This window comes from Sinocyclocheilus anshuiensis, unplaced genomic scaffold (assembly GCF_001515605.1).
Source record: "Sinocyclocheilus anshuiensis isolate Anshui unplaced genomic scaffold, SAMN03320099.WGS_v1.1 scaffold292, whole genome shotgun sequence".
In the NCBI taxonomy this organism is placed as follows: Eukaryota; Metazoa; Chordata; class Actinopteri; order Cypriniformes; family Cyprinidae; genus Sinocyclocheilus; species Sinocyclocheilus anshuiensis.
This window is the reverse complement of record NW_015555757.1, coordinates 420047-436366: the sequence shown is the minus strand read 5'-3', so window position 1 is coordinate 436366 and position 16320 is coordinate 420047. Positions and strand designations below refer to the sequence as shown.

General features: G+C 36.1%; 1 protein-coding gene and 1 long non-coding RNA gene across 2 annotated transcripts in view; one reads left to right on the top strand and one right to left on the bottom strand.

Annotated features, from left to right (window-relative positions):
* Positions 1–16320, top strand: part of LOC107673905 (potassium voltage-gated channel subfamily KQT member 5-like) — a 133430-nt gene that overhangs the window by 55210 nt on the left and 61900 nt on the right. The window lies entirely within an intron of this gene.
* Positions 11671–16320, bottom strand: part of LOC107673906 (uncharacterized) — a 14577-nt gene continuing 9927 nt past the window's right edge. Inside the window, exon 3 of the long non-coding RNA XR_001632446.1 lies at positions 11671–11755. This is a non-coding gene — a long non-coding RNA (uncharacterized LOC107673906). The remainder of the gene's footprint in view (positions 11756–16320) is intronic.

Genomic DNA, 16320 nt, shown 5'->3' with positions numbered 1-16320 from the left:
TATTCAGCTGCAGCGATAGGCATTTTCTGGGTTTCTTCTGCGAGGCGTATTTGGAGTTTCAGCGCGAGAGCGCCCTTTGGCCTTTGGATGGAGATTTACTGCTGATCACAGAACCGTGCTTCACTGAAAGATAAGCATGACAGTCACAGCTTCTGTAGAATCGCGATTTTGATTCCATTTCGATTTATCGTGCAGCCCTAGTATAGTGTCCCCATCACTATACTGGGGCATTAGGACCCATACAGACCACAGGGTGAGCACCCCCTGCTGGCCTCACTAACACCTCTTCCAACAGCAACCTAGTTTTCCCAGGAGGTCTCCCATCCAGGTACTGACCAGGCTCAACCCTGCTTAGCTTCAGTGGGCAACCAGTCTTGGGCTGCAGGGTGATATGGCTGTGGCATATAGAAAAAAAAAAAGAAAAGTTTTGGATGATGTCATGAAGACGGTGTGAACATGCACTTTACATGCGCAAGCTGGAGGTGAGTAATGCATCCGTGTTCTGTCAGCTTGCTTTCTGATTGGGAATCGTTTCGCTCCATGTGACAACAGAGCATTTGGACATTTGTCCTCGGGGATCCCACAGACCCACACAACAGGATTTTTTATCTCAAATCTTCTTTTTTTTTTATTTGAGGTCAGTGCGGCCCCGATGTTCTCCAAGCAGATTCAATCACTCTTAACACACCCCACACCATAGGAAAATCTGATAAAATAATCTGTAGAACCATCAAGATAATCAGGACTTTACCTAGGATTGTCAGAAGGGGAGAATTTGGCACGATTATCTTGTAGTGTGTGCCCTGCTTAAGTGATTTCACATGATTTTTGAGATGCAATATTTTGTAAGCATCCATAGCATGATTATAATAAAAAGTAGTGATGTACAATAGTTATTTTCATGCTATGGCCGATAACTAATAAATAGCCCATGTTAAAATGCATACTGATATGTATTTAAGCATTGTGATACTATACTGTATTATATTATTATGTTATGTTATATATTATGTATACTGTATAATATTATACATACAATGTATAATATTAATTTTGAGATCACATTTAATAGTTTTATTAAATTATTATTTAAAGATGAACTTTAAGTATTGGCAAATATATTTGCAATATGTAGTGATTAATTCTAATTATGTTTATCAAAAAATATATTTAATGTCCAACAATAACCAATATGGTACCAATATATCATGCATCCCTAATCTTTTTTTTTTTTTTTTTTTTGCGCCTTTTATAAGTGTTTGCTTGCAATGATTTTGATCTTACTATATGTTGTGTTATCAAATCGGTATTTTGTGTATGTGGGTCTGGTTTTCCCTGGACTGTTGGAACCAAAACAGCTTAAACATGCTAAGTAAGTAATGAATAAAATTAGATGAATGGAAATTAGACAGGCAATCATTAAAAACAATAGAAATCAATGGAAACTTCCCACAAGTGTTTATGCTGCACCACAGTCTAAAATGTGCCAGTGCAAAGGAGAAGTCAGGCCAGTCAGACAGACAGTGTGAGTGTGTGTGCATGTACAGTATGAGCTGTAACCTCGGGATGTTTACAGCGGGGGATTCCAGTGCATCGGGAGTACCTAGTGAAAAGGTTGCTGCAGCGGGTGATTAATTAGCTAATTAACACGATGATAAATGTGCATGAGTAAATGAGGCAGGCAGCTGGAGACCAAACCAATTTCGCATGATATTCTCTCTTTTTTTTCACTCATCTGTCCTTTTTTCCCTCTTCATCATGAAAAACTGTTGAATCGACTGTACATCACAGGGCTGTTTTCATTGTCATCCTTCTGATTGATTTAGTGCATGTGGGTTTATTCAGGGCACTGTGAGACCATTCAGTTTGGACAGACGTAGGGATTCCTTAATGGGATTGCTGTTAAGGTAATGAATAGGGTTTCTAGTCACAAAACCCTGGTTAAAAGCACCTGTCAGTAGTGATGATGGGTAAGGCATTGTTAGGCTTGAGCAAACAGCATCCCAGACAGACATCATCTGATATGGAAGGTCCTGTGGCTTTGGTCGTGTGGACAACATTTTCTTTCTTTTTTCTGCCCGCTTTGCTTTAAAAAAAAAAAATCTACATGATTCAGGAGATTTGATATGTTGTGTCCTGGGACTGTAAATGTGGCTCAAATACATTTATGCTGCTGCTGTTCAGAATTATAGGGCAGAATTTTTAATATTTTTCATTCATTTTACATAAAGTAATTCTATATACATTATTTACAAAATAATAATTTATACTTTTTTTGTCGGTTTTAAAATTCTCAGCATGTAATATTTATTTATGTATTTATTTATTTTGGTTTAAATGTGGAAAACACCTTTTTAAAAAACTTCAATGTGGTTTTCTGTTTTTCTTAGCTTTTTTTTCTTACTGGTCTGAATTCAGACACATTTGCAATCAAGCTCATTAGAAGAACTTGCCTGTGGCAACCACTTTCACAGTAAAATGTTCAGTGAATGGCACTAAAAGAACATTCTGTTTTATCTGAAACAGATGAATGTGAATCTGACAATGTTTTATTACGTTGGTTGTTATGCATATCACAGCAGTTTGGAAATAAAATGTCTCTTTTATCGTGAATAGTGTTTCACGGGACTCGTACCCGAGCACTTTGCGTTGCAGTTTTCATGTTTTACATTGAGTCTATGTTGCATATTTGATGTGTTCAAATGTATAAATGCTGTTTCTTCGTTTTATTTCAGTGATGTGTAAACTCTTTCAGATGGTGCTGCACTTTAACGCTTTCATCCTCCATGAATAAAGTGGTCAGTCTTGGGATCAATTCAAACAAGTCAGTTTGAGGCTTGAAATATTTGTCTCCGATGCACTTCAAAAACACTTCAAAACTTGTGCTTATGTTTACTTTTGTTGTGTAGTTTGTTCTAGAACATGCATTGAAATGTGAAAATCTCTTTTGAGGAAGTCTTTGTTTCTGGTCCAATCAGGTCAGAGTATATTTAAAGCAATTATCATAATGTCTTAAGTCTTTGCCCTCAAAATGAAGCACTGCTGAAAAATCATGTGGTGTTTGTCTGGATTCATATCCTTTTTTTGCTCATTAGCACACATCTTTTATTTGAAGTGTGCGCATATTTGTGCTCAGCTGTTTTTGTGTGTACGTCTGTGTGTGTGTGTGTGTGTGTTTGTGTGTGTGCGCGTGTGGCTATTGCTTGCATTGCTGACTGTTGCTCCCAGGGGCTGACGTGCGCTGGTTGGAAGCCAGCAAACGCTGAGGTCTCAGAGCAGCTGTGAGGTTAGAGAACTCGTCATAATCAGAAAGTAGAAAGTTATGCATTGCTGGCCCCAAAACAAGCCAACGATGAAGATGGAAAAAATAAGGGGCTATAAATTGTTAGCCACCATTAACATTCTTGGTAACTAATTATATTATTGTTGATTTATGGCTTATTGAATAATCATCTTACTCAAACCCACTGACTTTGGGGAGAGAGAGAGTTCTTCTGGGGTTTAGCATTTCAATCTGAAATATTTGTTTTTTTGTTTAACGATTGAAGTTTAAAGTCTTTAAAGATTTAAATGCTATTTTGGATTGGATTCCAGTATGTGTACTAAAAAACAAAAAAACAAAAAACCCAATGTTTCTGTTTTGTTGTTCACTAAAATATGTCCTCTGAAAATAATTTAACAATTATTGCAAATTCTTACTCTCTCAAATCCCCCCCCTCCCTCTCTCTAATCTTACTAAATAAAAGATTTTTTAACCTTTTTTGTTTCTTCAGTGTTTACTGCATGATTTATGCACTAGTAGACAGACACAGAACATGTTGTCTGTCCCTGAACTGCTCTTATGGGTTTTTGACTATTTAAAACGAAATGATATGAAATGGTATGAAGCCATATGGCTAAAATACATCTTGTGGCCAGCATGGTGGGTCATATGGCCATCCACATCTCTACCACAGTGCTGACCTCTTTTTTGCACTTTTCTCTTAATCAAAATGATGACAGGCTGAGGGAATGAGTGTGGTGTGAAATCTCCCTACCTATAGGGTCAGGGGATTGAATGTCCTGAAAATTGGGCAACAGGCTTTTACGAGAGGCTGCTGTGATCCCTCATTGCCACTAAAGGTTAACTAGGACACTTGGGTTTGAACACTTTCAGACTTTCAAACACATGCATTACGAAATAACAAGCAAAAAGCTTGCTGCATGTGCTCAAGTGACGGGTCTATCAGAATGCACCAATCTATTTGATTATTCTCTCAAACCCTGAGAGATTTACTGTACCTCCAGATACACATGCACACACAGTGCCATTAGTGCCATTTATAGGTCTGAGTCCCCACTGAAAATCTGGAATTCCAAAATTGAATTTAAACCTGAAGATGAACAGGAAGCTTTAGAATTTTGATTAATTAATACAAAAAAATAAAAAAAAAGAATGTTATGATGTAAAATGAATAAGAAATATTTTCTGCATTATTTATAGGTCACTAATACATTTTTTATCATAATTCATCATTGTATGAAAGGTCAAAATAGAATTTATTATGGAAAAAAACAAAACATTAAATAAGAAAAATGCTAAATAGAAGTATTTTACACTTTACAACACTAAATGTATGAATCACTATGACAGCTGTAAAACATGGCAGTTAGATTTTAAAGGGGTCATATGATGTTGCTAAAAAGAACATTATTTTGTGTATTTGGTGTAATGAAATGTGTTTATGTGGTTTAAGGTTCAAAAAACACATTATTTTCCACATACTGTACATTATTGTTTCTCCTCTATGCCCCGCCTTTCTGAAACGCGTCGATTTTTACAAAGCTCATCGGTCTGAAAAGCAAGGTGTGCTGTGATTGGCCAGTTATGCAGTGTGTTATGATTGGCCGAATACCTCAAGAGTGTGACGGAAATGTTAGTCGTTTGTTAGTAATTGTAGTCTACTCTACCAGGATCAGGAAACAGTCCTCCATAAAATGTGCTGCACACATCTGAATATTTGGGTTGAAGTGTTCCGGAACAGTGTTGTAAATACAACTTAACCACTGATTTCTAGTCGTGTCCATTTTTGGAAGGCCAAACAAAGTAGTTTCGCTTTCACAACGAAACACAGCGTCACACACGGTGGCCAAGAGTGAGCGGAGGCCGGAGGCCTAGAGTGACCAGAGGCGGCGGGCTTGAGAATGGCGCCCGCCTTTCTGAAACGCGTCGATTTTTACAAAGCTCATCGGTCTGAAAAGCAAGGTGTGCTGTGATTGGCCAGTTATGCAGTGTGTTATGATTGGCCGAATACCTCAAGAGTGTGACGGAAATGTTAGTCGTTTGTTAGTAATTGTAGTCTACTCTACCAGGATCAGGAAACAGTCCTCCATAAAAGTGTGGCTGACTCTTAACTTTTATAAAGAATATCTCTTTGGATTTGAGACTTTAGTCTTTGCAACTTTACAGATCTTCTTTATGCACCAAGAGCTTGTAACACTCCAAAGAGAAAGGAAAAATTGAAATCGCATCATATGACCCCTTTAAGACGGCTACTGTGGGTCTCGGCTTCAAATAAGGAAGGAAGACAAATGAAATGAATGAAAGAAGGACAGGTGGAGACTGTGGAAGACAAAATGGAAACGTAATAAAATTGCAGACGAAGCTGCTACTGGCAGACTGCGCTGTAATGGAGCAGATGTCTCTCTGATGCTGCGAAGATACACAGTGTCACAAGGAATTCTTTAACCTTCACATCATTGCACTCTGGATTAGTTTAAGGAGAGGAAAACTCTTTGTTTTGCTTTTTCCATGAAACAAATGTTGTATTTATTTATTTTTATTCTATCAGACTATGTGTTTGTCAGTATTCATTCTGAGTAAACACATCAGCACGAGGCCACAGGGTGTCACTGGGCCAGTCTGATTGATGCCTGATCCACCCAGTGGAATATAGCAATTGTTTTGAAACTTAAAGGGATAGTTCACCCAAAAATGAAAATCAGCCCATGATTTACTCACCCTCAGGGCATCCTAGGCGTATCTGGCATTCCTCTTTCAGACGAATCCAATCGGAGGTGTATTCAAAATTTTCCTGGCTCTTCCAAGCTGTATAATGGCAATGAATGGTGCCCGTTTTCTAAGCCGAAAAAGTGCATCCATCCATCATAAAACTACTCCACACGGCTCCGGGGTGTTAATAAAGGCCTTCTGAAGCGAAACAATGCGTTAGTTTAAGAAAAATATTGATTTTTAAAAATGTATAAACTGTAATCTCCAGCTTCTGTTCGCTCAAGCAGGCGCGTTCACAACAAGGCGGTCGAGCGTATGACGTAGGCGTAGCGGAAGGCGCAACGTAAAAATTTTCATTTTTGGGTGAACTATCCCTTTAAAGGAGGCGGGGCATAGAGGACCTACAATAATGTACAGTATTTGAAAAATAATGTGTTTTTTGAACATTAAAGCATGTCAACATATTTTGTTACACCAAATACACAAAATAATGATCTTTAAAAAAGCATCATATGACCCCTTTAAGAGAGAACAACAAACAGAGAAACTGCTTTTTTTACATGCAGAATTATCATAGCTTAAATACACTACCTTTCAAAACTACCTTCTCTTGTCCTCAACAAAGCTGCATTTATTTGATTAAAAATACAGTCAAATCTGTAATAATGTAAAATATATTTCAATTCAAAATAACTGTTTTCTATTTTAAACTGTTATTTATTCCTGTGATTGCAAATCTGAATTTTCAGCATCATTACTCCAGTCTTCAGTGTCACATGATCCTTCAGAAATCATAAAATGCTGATTTGGTGCCTAATAAAAGTTTCTTCTTATTGTCAATATTGAAAACAATTGTGCTGCTTAATATTTGTGTGGAAACGGATACATTTTTCAGGATTCTTTGATGAATAGAAAGTTCAGAAGAACAGAAACAGAAATCTTTTGTAACATTATAAATGTCTTTACTGTCACTTTCTTACAATCTTACTGACCACAAATAATGGTAGTGAATGCAGTATGCATTGATTTTTGTTACATGTAATTGCTAAAATGTTGCAAATAGGAAACATGTCATGATGAATTTAAACTGGCTACAGCTTGAGTCGTTTAGATTTTGTTCAAAAGTGTTGCTAAGTGTTGTGAGTGGTTGCTAGAGTATTGCTATATTAGATCACGCCCTTTCGCTCTTTCTTTTTTCCATTGGTCAAACCATATATAGCCCTGCCCCCAAATCATCGTATTGGTTGAGCCAATGTTGCTAGGTTGTACTTGTTTGGATGCTCCAAACAAACAGAGCAGTGTTTTGACAGCACCACAGAGCCACAGTGTTTACACTTTTCATGGAAATCAGTCTACATATATCTTACAATATCTATTTGTGTACCTATTTTTGTTTCTGCATATAAAGCTGGAATAGAAGAAATCTTTAAATATACATTGAAAAAAATGCTACACAAGTCACATATGCATTTATTATTAAAGTGTACTCATTCATATTCTGAAAAGGCTCATATTTTTTCCCTCCTTGTTTTTTTAAAGGAACTTTCCATTCAGACATTTATGTGTTCACAAAAGCATTGGTGAGTGGGAAGCCCAAGGTTTTATATTACTAACTGGTGTGTGTGTTGGTGTGCATCTTTGTTTGTGTTTTGTTGTACTGCTTTCATCACGATTAAGACAGCAGACAGTGAAGCTTGCGAGTAAATATTGCTCCCAGATTGTTGTAATAATGTATCTAAATCCAGCTCATCCACTGGCTATATCTGCCTTCTCTCACTGAAAGCAAACTGAGCTTGTGTGTTAAATGGTGGTACGCTCTTACTCCGTTCTGTGTGGCAGTCAGGCCTGGATGTAATTCCACTGTCCTGCTCTCGGCTTCTTGGCCATGGGCCGTGCTGCTGTTTCTGGCTAAGAGTCATTGGTTTGGCTGGCTGTGATATGCAGCCTCTCTCCCAACAGGTCTCTGTCTAATAGCTGTTACTAACTTGCACTGTGTCATAGTCTAACCAACTTCTGACAGTCACTGCACCCCTCCACAAAAGACTAAGTCGATTTGCTTGCATTTTCTAAAGACAAGTGAGTGGTGCTTGCTTTTGCAAAACACAACACCACAATGTTCTGGGTGGTTTCCATGATGTTGCTATGTGGTTTCTAAGGAGTTGTGAGCGATGTTTACAATGTTTGCTACACTTAGGGGAAAAGGCCTAAATTTAAGATATATATGTTTGAATTGCATATAAAATTTCCAGTTAATTGGATTACACAGTCCTAACATAAGCAAACTAGTAAACTTAATGTGATGTATATTTGAAAGTCATACATAAAAATAAACATGTAAGAAACAGGGAAAATGCACTCATAAAATCATGGCACAGCTTGTTATTAACTATTTAAATCTATTTGATTTGATTTAAGTAATCACATTTTCAAAATGCATGTATTCAAATTGCTTAGAATCAGCATCTGTTCAAGCTTACTCAATTAAAAAGTATGATCATAGTTAAAATATGGCTAGCTGTGGAACAATCAATATTAAACCTTGAAATGTATGAAACTGATGAAAAATATGTAAACGTGATTATTGTGAATTTAAACATTCAGTTTATTAGTACTAATACAGAAATCGTATCTGTTTCATTGATGTATGGATGACAAATATGCAATACATAAAGTTGATCAATTTGTTCATGTTAAAATTGTGCAAATGGACGGACAAATTGTTGGATATATTGATGATAAATATATAAACCTGGTTATTGTGTATTTAAAACACATTCAATGTAATAGTGCTATAACAGAAATCTTACCTTTTTCATTTCTGTATGAATGACATATGCATTACATTAAGTTTATTATTTTCTTTATGTTAAAATTGTGTAATCCAAATGGATGGCAATTTTATATGCAATTCATACACATAAATATGAAAAATGCTTTCCTCTGCATATTTGACCTCTCTTCCGGTCCACACAGCTGGATGAGAGGTGTGGGGACCTGCTCCTCACCCAGTGGCCCTTTGAGCTCCACAAGCTCGAATTTCTGATGGTCGTTTTATCAGCCGTTTCACTGGCTCAGTAGCCTGATGAAATAACACTTAAAAAGTGGACTGCTGGCTGCTTAACGAGGGCTTGGTGTATGAGCCCATTGCCTGTTAAAGCGTGTGTGTGTGCAGGTGGGCCAGATGGCTGCGGGGATGGGTAATGGGTAATAGTGGCTTGCTGGTGCAATGCTTTCCAGATGCAGCAGATCTTTAAAGGTTCAGGCAAGGAGTGTGGGCCTACAACCAAGAGGTGCAACCCAATCCTGGGCAGAGGTCACCTGCCTGCTGCCTATAGGTCATAAAGCTGCCTGGCAGGAGCGGTCAGTCACCGGTAGCAAGAGAAAGGTCATGATTTAGGTCAGATGTTGGCATTTAACTCTTTCCCCATCATTGACGGAATTTTACGGCTTTCTGAAGAAGCAGACACAAGCGATCGCATATGTAAGCAGATGCATATGTAAAATAATGCTATCATCAACCATTAAACAGCATAAAAAATCAAAACTGCCTAATGTTACAGGATGAAATGATGATCCAGGAAGTGGTATAGGACCATGCAAGCTTTGGATGCGTTGATGGAAGCAGTCTATTCCATCTGTTTTGATCATCATTCTGAATTTGATCCAGACAAAAACACGATTTTCAAAATATGCTGATAAGTGCAGATAAAAAAAAGATTGCATGAAGCTAAAATAAAACGTTTTTGTTGTTGTTGTTGTTTAAGAGCAGAGGCTCTGATCTTTGTTTTGACCTATTGCATGTTCAGATATTCATACACAAAAAAAAACATTCTTGGTGCCATTAAACTTTTTGTGAAAATTATCAAAAATGCTGGTGGTGACTGGCGACTTTATAAAAAAAAAAAAGCAGCCGAACCCAGTGTTGCCAAGTCTGCGGTTTTCCCGTGGAATTGGGCTACTTTAACACTGTTGCTGCGGGTTATTTTTCATGTCCGCGGGTTTGAACGACCCCAATTACATGATATTTAGCCCATGGAATTTAAATTTTACCAGGGCTAGTTTTGAGTAGCAATTTGGCAGGTTTTGTTGTGAAAACCTGGCAACCCTGGCCGAACCTGAAGCTTTGGATGAATATGTAAATATATGCTGCGCGCTTTTCTCTCAATAATGAAATAAACACAACAAAAACTGACAGCGGTGAGAAAGCAGCAGTTAAGAACGCATCTGATTACAGTGATGAGGATACTTGCAGTTTAGTACTCTACTCTAGTAAAGTCCAGTCACGTCTATTGATATAGTACTTTATGCAACAGATAGATTTAAACCAGGCAGCTTTACAGTATTAAACATGAAAAGCCAGAGTCAGTGTCACTTTCCGTTAGAATTACAACTTGATTTTCTGTTATAAAGCAGTTCTCCAGTGTGGAGCTAGCTAATGATAAAATATTTTCATTAGTGGGAAAAAAATATATTATTTGATTAAAATTATCGTTTGGTTTGCAGAGATCAAAGCTTGATCTAGCTCAGGACAGTTTTGATTATCATACCCCTATAAGGTATTTTAAGAGAGATTATGTTGTGAATAAAATAGTTTTTCCAAAAATAAATTGTCTCATCACTTACCTTTGTTTTGTTTCTTATCAATATGACTTACAAAAGGAGATGTCATTCAGTTACTTTTTCATATGTGACCCTGGACCACAAAACCAGTCTTAAGTCGCTGGGGTATATTTGTAGCAATAGCCAAAAATATATTGTATGGGTCAAAATTATTTATTTTTCTTTTATGCCAAAAATCTTTAGGATATTAAGTAAAGATCATGTTCCATGAAGATATTTTGTAAATTTCCTACTGTAAATATATTAAAACTTAATTTTTGATTAGTAATATGCATTGCTAAGAACTTCATTTGGACAACTTTAAAGGCAATTTTCTCAGTATTTAGATTTTTTTGCACCCTCAGATTCCAGATTTTCAAATAGTTGTATCTCGGCCAAATATTGTCCGATCCTAATAAACCGTACATCAATGGAAAGCTTATTTATTCAGCTTTCAGATGATGTATAAATCTAAATAAAAAAAGACCCTTATGACTGGTTTTGTGGTCCAGGTCACATATATGAGGCAACGCTTTCTCGCCATTGATGGAATTTTCCAGCGTTCCGTGTTTTCACTGGTGTACAGTAGGATGCGCTATTACGCATCTTCTGAAAGAGTACTGAACATCTGGATCAAAATACTGTGAAGAAAAAGCAGAAACAAGCGATCACGTATGTAAGCAGATGTATGTAAAATAACATCAAACATGAATCATTATATAAATCAAAACTGCCTAACTTTACCAAATGAAATGACAATCCAGGAAGTGGTAGAGGACCGTGCGAGCTTTGGATGAGTTGAGTTGACAACTTATAATTTTAATAAAATGCTGCAGTTTTTCCTTACATGTTGTGACACGTCGTTTTTACAATTCAAATAAATAATTAGATGTTGCTGCAGTCTTTGTGAAATTTCACGGATTTATTTACGGATGACATAAACATGCGTAGATGAATGACGGAATTTATGAGGTACTCACTCATTATTTAAATTGTGTTCATTTCAAACAAAAAGGAGTAACCATGTAGCTTTAAGGAGCTATTTCTGATATACACCTGCTGATTAAAACAATAGAAACTTATCACAAAGGTTCTAATGGTTTCCACTACAAATACCATTACAAACATTACAAACTATCAACTGTTGACCATTAAAACCATTACCTGTAGTGTTTTGGGTCATATTCTATTAGGATTTAGTGGTATTGACATGCTACCAATAAAAGGCAACAACTTACCAGTAGAGACCCACAGGGACCATTACAGTTTAAATTAAAACCAATACAATTCTCATTAAAACCATTACAAATTCTATGAGGGGTTCTTTTTTCCCCAGCAGGGACATTTAGTGCTGTGCATTTAATCTAATGTATTTAGGTTGATTCCGTCAGCATAACTATCAGTAAAAAGTGTCTAACTAAAAGGTAATGTAGGAGAGAAGCATTATAATTTGAAATGAGTTTTCCTGTAGCTCAAACAGTAGAGCATGGTGCTAGCAACAAAAAGATCATAGGTTTGGTTCCCAGGGAAATACCTTGAGTTGCTTTGAATAAAAGCATTTGTGAAATGCATAAATGTAAATGTGAATGAAACGTCTAAAATTCTTATTCTATTTGTTTGATACTATATTAGTTTTAAATAAAAATTCTCAAACAGCAATTAAACAGTACTTATATTTTCCTGCCAGTCAAATTTATGGAAAGCCTCTTGAATAAGCAGCTTGACTTTTCCAGCTCTTTTACACTGATATCCAGCACAAAGCTGTGTATTACTCATCTAATGCGGAGTTATCTCACTGCACCCTCACCCACTCTCCATCACTTTCTTATGTTCTAGTAAAGTGCCTGATCTACTTCTTTTTGTGCATCGTCTTGGGACTGTCTCATGTAGTGGGTTAGTGGAAATGAGGGTAGATTTAGCCCCTTAGTGACCTCACTGGGGTCCCGTGAGAACTATAGCTGACAGTGATACATCAGTGCGTGTACGTGTTTCTTGCTGAATTGCACTTTCTATCACTTTTTGTGATCTGCTGCTCTAACCACAGGTGTCACACTCTTCCCCAACGTTCACACTTCATCTGCTGACATCAAGTAACTTTCTACTTCCTCTCTCTGTGAGGTATCATTTGTTGTTTGCTCATCTATTTTTCTTCATCTTTTTTTCTGCCTCAGTATCCCCCCCCCTCCTCTGTAGTCTCTAATGTCACTTTTGTAAGTGACATTTTTTTTCCCCCATCGACTTTTCCTAAGAACTTGTTATTACAGGGTATGTTGCAGAACTTTTCCATATTACAGTAATTCATATTTGTCATGTCTTTCAAGATTGTGTAAAGAACATGTGAAGAGAATTTTGGTAAAGGGTAAGATTACCGGTGAATGACTTTATATTCCACAAAGCAATCATAAGGTGGTGTAGATTTGGGATGCAGTTATGGATGATTATGACAAAAATCATAATTGTCGATTATTTCCTTGAAATTGTAATTGTGAATATTAATTATGATTATCACAATTTACATTGAATGTTGTTTATATTGTTTGAAGCAACTGCATGCCATATTTGTATATGAAAATAAACAAGCTGAAAACACTCTAACTGAAAAACTTTTATTGCTTTTCTATGGTATTAAGCCTCAAATATCAACTATACATTGGATTGGTTTCTTCTTTAAATAAAAAAAGTTAAAATATTAATGGTATTATAATGTTATACTAAAACTTAAATTAAAACAATGGAAAAAAACCTAAGATAACCTGTAGAAAGAAAAAAAGCACATCTTAAGCACACAGAATAACACAAGTGGACTTTGAACGATTAATTGCTGCTTTGAACGATTATATAATTGTGGCATTCGTAATTGTTATCACAACTAGAAATTCAATTAATTGTACAGCTTTGATACAGTGCAAAAATGACTTCTTAATGATTTTTCTTGATTTATTTATTTTCCAGTAAAAATAATAATAATAAAAACTATTATTTCATTGTAATTCATGTTGTTCCAAACTTGAATTAATTTCTTTTGAACACAAAATATATTTTGAAGAATGATGGTAATCAAAGCATTTTGGTAATCATTGACTAAAAGAAAAAAAAAAAACACCTTAAGAAATTTCTCAAAATATTTTCTTTTATCATCCACAGAAAAAAAGAAACTCGTGAAGGTTTGGAACAGTGTTATTTTAATTTTATTAATATACTATTATAATATTTATATTAATATTTGAATGTATTATTATATTTTTGTTCATTGATTTGTATTATATTTTATATATTTCTATTCTTATATATTTAATTTCTATTTAATTTTTTAAGTCTTAGTGATTTTGTTTTGTGCTTATGATTTATATATGTGTGTGTGTAGTTTTAATTTGTTTTATTTTAGTCTCAGTAATTTTAGTATGTAAGCTTAAACTTAAGTTAATGCAACAATTCAAAATATTTATAGAATATTTATATTTGATTTGATTTTAGCTTTTAGTTGGAACGAACTGGTTTGGCAGTTTTTTGGTGGAATTATCCTTTTAATATATTCTCAAAAAGATGTATATTGTTTAAAGGATTTTTAAACATTATAACTGGGAAATATAACTAAATGTTAAGAATAAAGTTTTTTTACTGTATAGTCTGCTTTTAGCGGTATGTGCTGGTATGAAGCATGAACCTCCCATCTTGTTATGATTCTCAGTGCAATGCTGCCTGTGTCTTTATTGAACCTATGTACGATGAAGTCTCTCACTCATTATGAAGCATTAACCATTTGACAGTGAAGGATATAAATGCAAAGGAAAGCACTGTGTAAAAGCACCTTTCTTATAAACCGAAAGTGAAAAGCGTACGTCAAACAAAGAAAGACAATGTCTGCCCTTTGCAAATGAAGATGTCACTGCATTGATGCACATCAAAGTGCTTGATCCTCGTTTATCTGTGCGTACGTGTGAGCGCATGAGTTTGCACTTCTGTACGTAAGTAGCAGTAGAGTGTGTGTGTTTTCTCAGCTCCTGTGTCAGTGCGAGGGCTGAGGACGAGTGTGTGATCATGTCCAGGCGTCCAGACGCTTGTATGAGGATGGATGGGACAGCTCTGTGGAAGCCAGACACGAGACTACAGAGATTCCATTACGTAGTGCATGTGTCTCTCAGCACAACAACACAAGAGCCGGCAGCCTCTGCACACTCAAACAAACCTGAGCCACCTCGCTCCAGTGTTTACACACCAAGACATCAGACTCTCTGCACTATATCCCAACTTCAGACCGTGGCCAAAGCACTAGCTTTACACCTGACATTATGTAGAGCAATTAAACAACTCCAGCCCTTCTGAAAGAAGTCAAATAGACCTTTTTGCTTTGCTTTGCTTTCGAAGTAAATAACGTGCTCACTTTGTTCTTGGAGATTGAATAATGATTAGCAGACTAAGCAATTGCAGAAGGAATGAATCATTCCATTCTGTTCCTCTGCTACTGAATCACCATGAAGGTAAGTTGAAAGGCTCAGATATGCAAATTTAGATGCTGTGCAGTCTGCATATATAAAGCATAGATGCAAAAGAATCTCCTGCAAAAAGAACCATCTTTCATGCTTTATTATCGAAATTATCATCTAGACACAATGCATTTGAATCGGATTCATAAATGCTGGTACAGTCAGGATGTGGTTTTGTGACGATGTGCCCCAATTTGCACAGTTAGCAATTTCAGAGCGAGGAGGTTGTGGGTTGTGTTATGTCTTGTTATTCTTTGTGGTTTGTTGGGTATCTGAAAAGCTTCATTCGGGGTTGATTTTAAAGCTCAAGCGGAAAAATAATCACATTGATCTGGATGTGAAGCGATTACTTAATTAAATGTAAATATAGAAAGTCAATTATATGTTGGCTTCCATGTTTGTGCGAGTGTGTGGCGGGAAGCGAGTGTCTCTCTGTGTGAGTGTATTTCATGACCTAACGCTCAACTAATGGATGGAAAATATCTCCACACACTCGGCGCACTTAAAAAAAGACGCTCAGTAGTTCCAGAGATGGGCTCTTTTTCCACTTGCTTTCCTTGGCTTCTGTCACTGCTCAGAAGACAGTTATGCTTTAAATCTGCTGTAAGTGTGAGTTGTTTTAGCTGAAATTAAAATTGCAAGGACTACAGATGTGTGAATTATTCCTTTCAATTTCAGTTTAGTGAATCTAGTTCTCTAAATCTATGCAACAAGTCTTAAGTTTAGAATTTTTACATATGTTGAAAAATGTATCAAACATAAAGGATATTGTTGCTAACTGAATCTATTATGACATTGAAAAGTAGCTGTCTTTTGTTTTATTTATGAAAGAAAGTAATACTTTTATTCAGCAATAATTCATTAAATTCAAATCAAAAGTGACAGTAAAGACATTTGTAATGTTACAAATGATTTCTATTTCAAATAAATGCTGGTCTTTTGAACTTTCTATTCACCAAAGAGACCTAAAAGAAAGGATCACAATTTCCATAAAAATAAGAAGCTTAAAGGGATAGTTCACCCAAAAATGAAAATGTTATGTTTATCTGCTTACCCCCAGGGCATCCAAGATGTAGGTGACTTTGTTTCTTCAGTAGAACACAAACTGAGATTTTTAACTCCAGCCGTTGCAGTCTATCAGTCGTATAATGCATGGCAATGGTAACAAAATCTATGAGAGTAAAAAAAACATGCACAGACTAATCCATATTAAACCCTGCGGCTCGTAACGACTCATTGATGTCC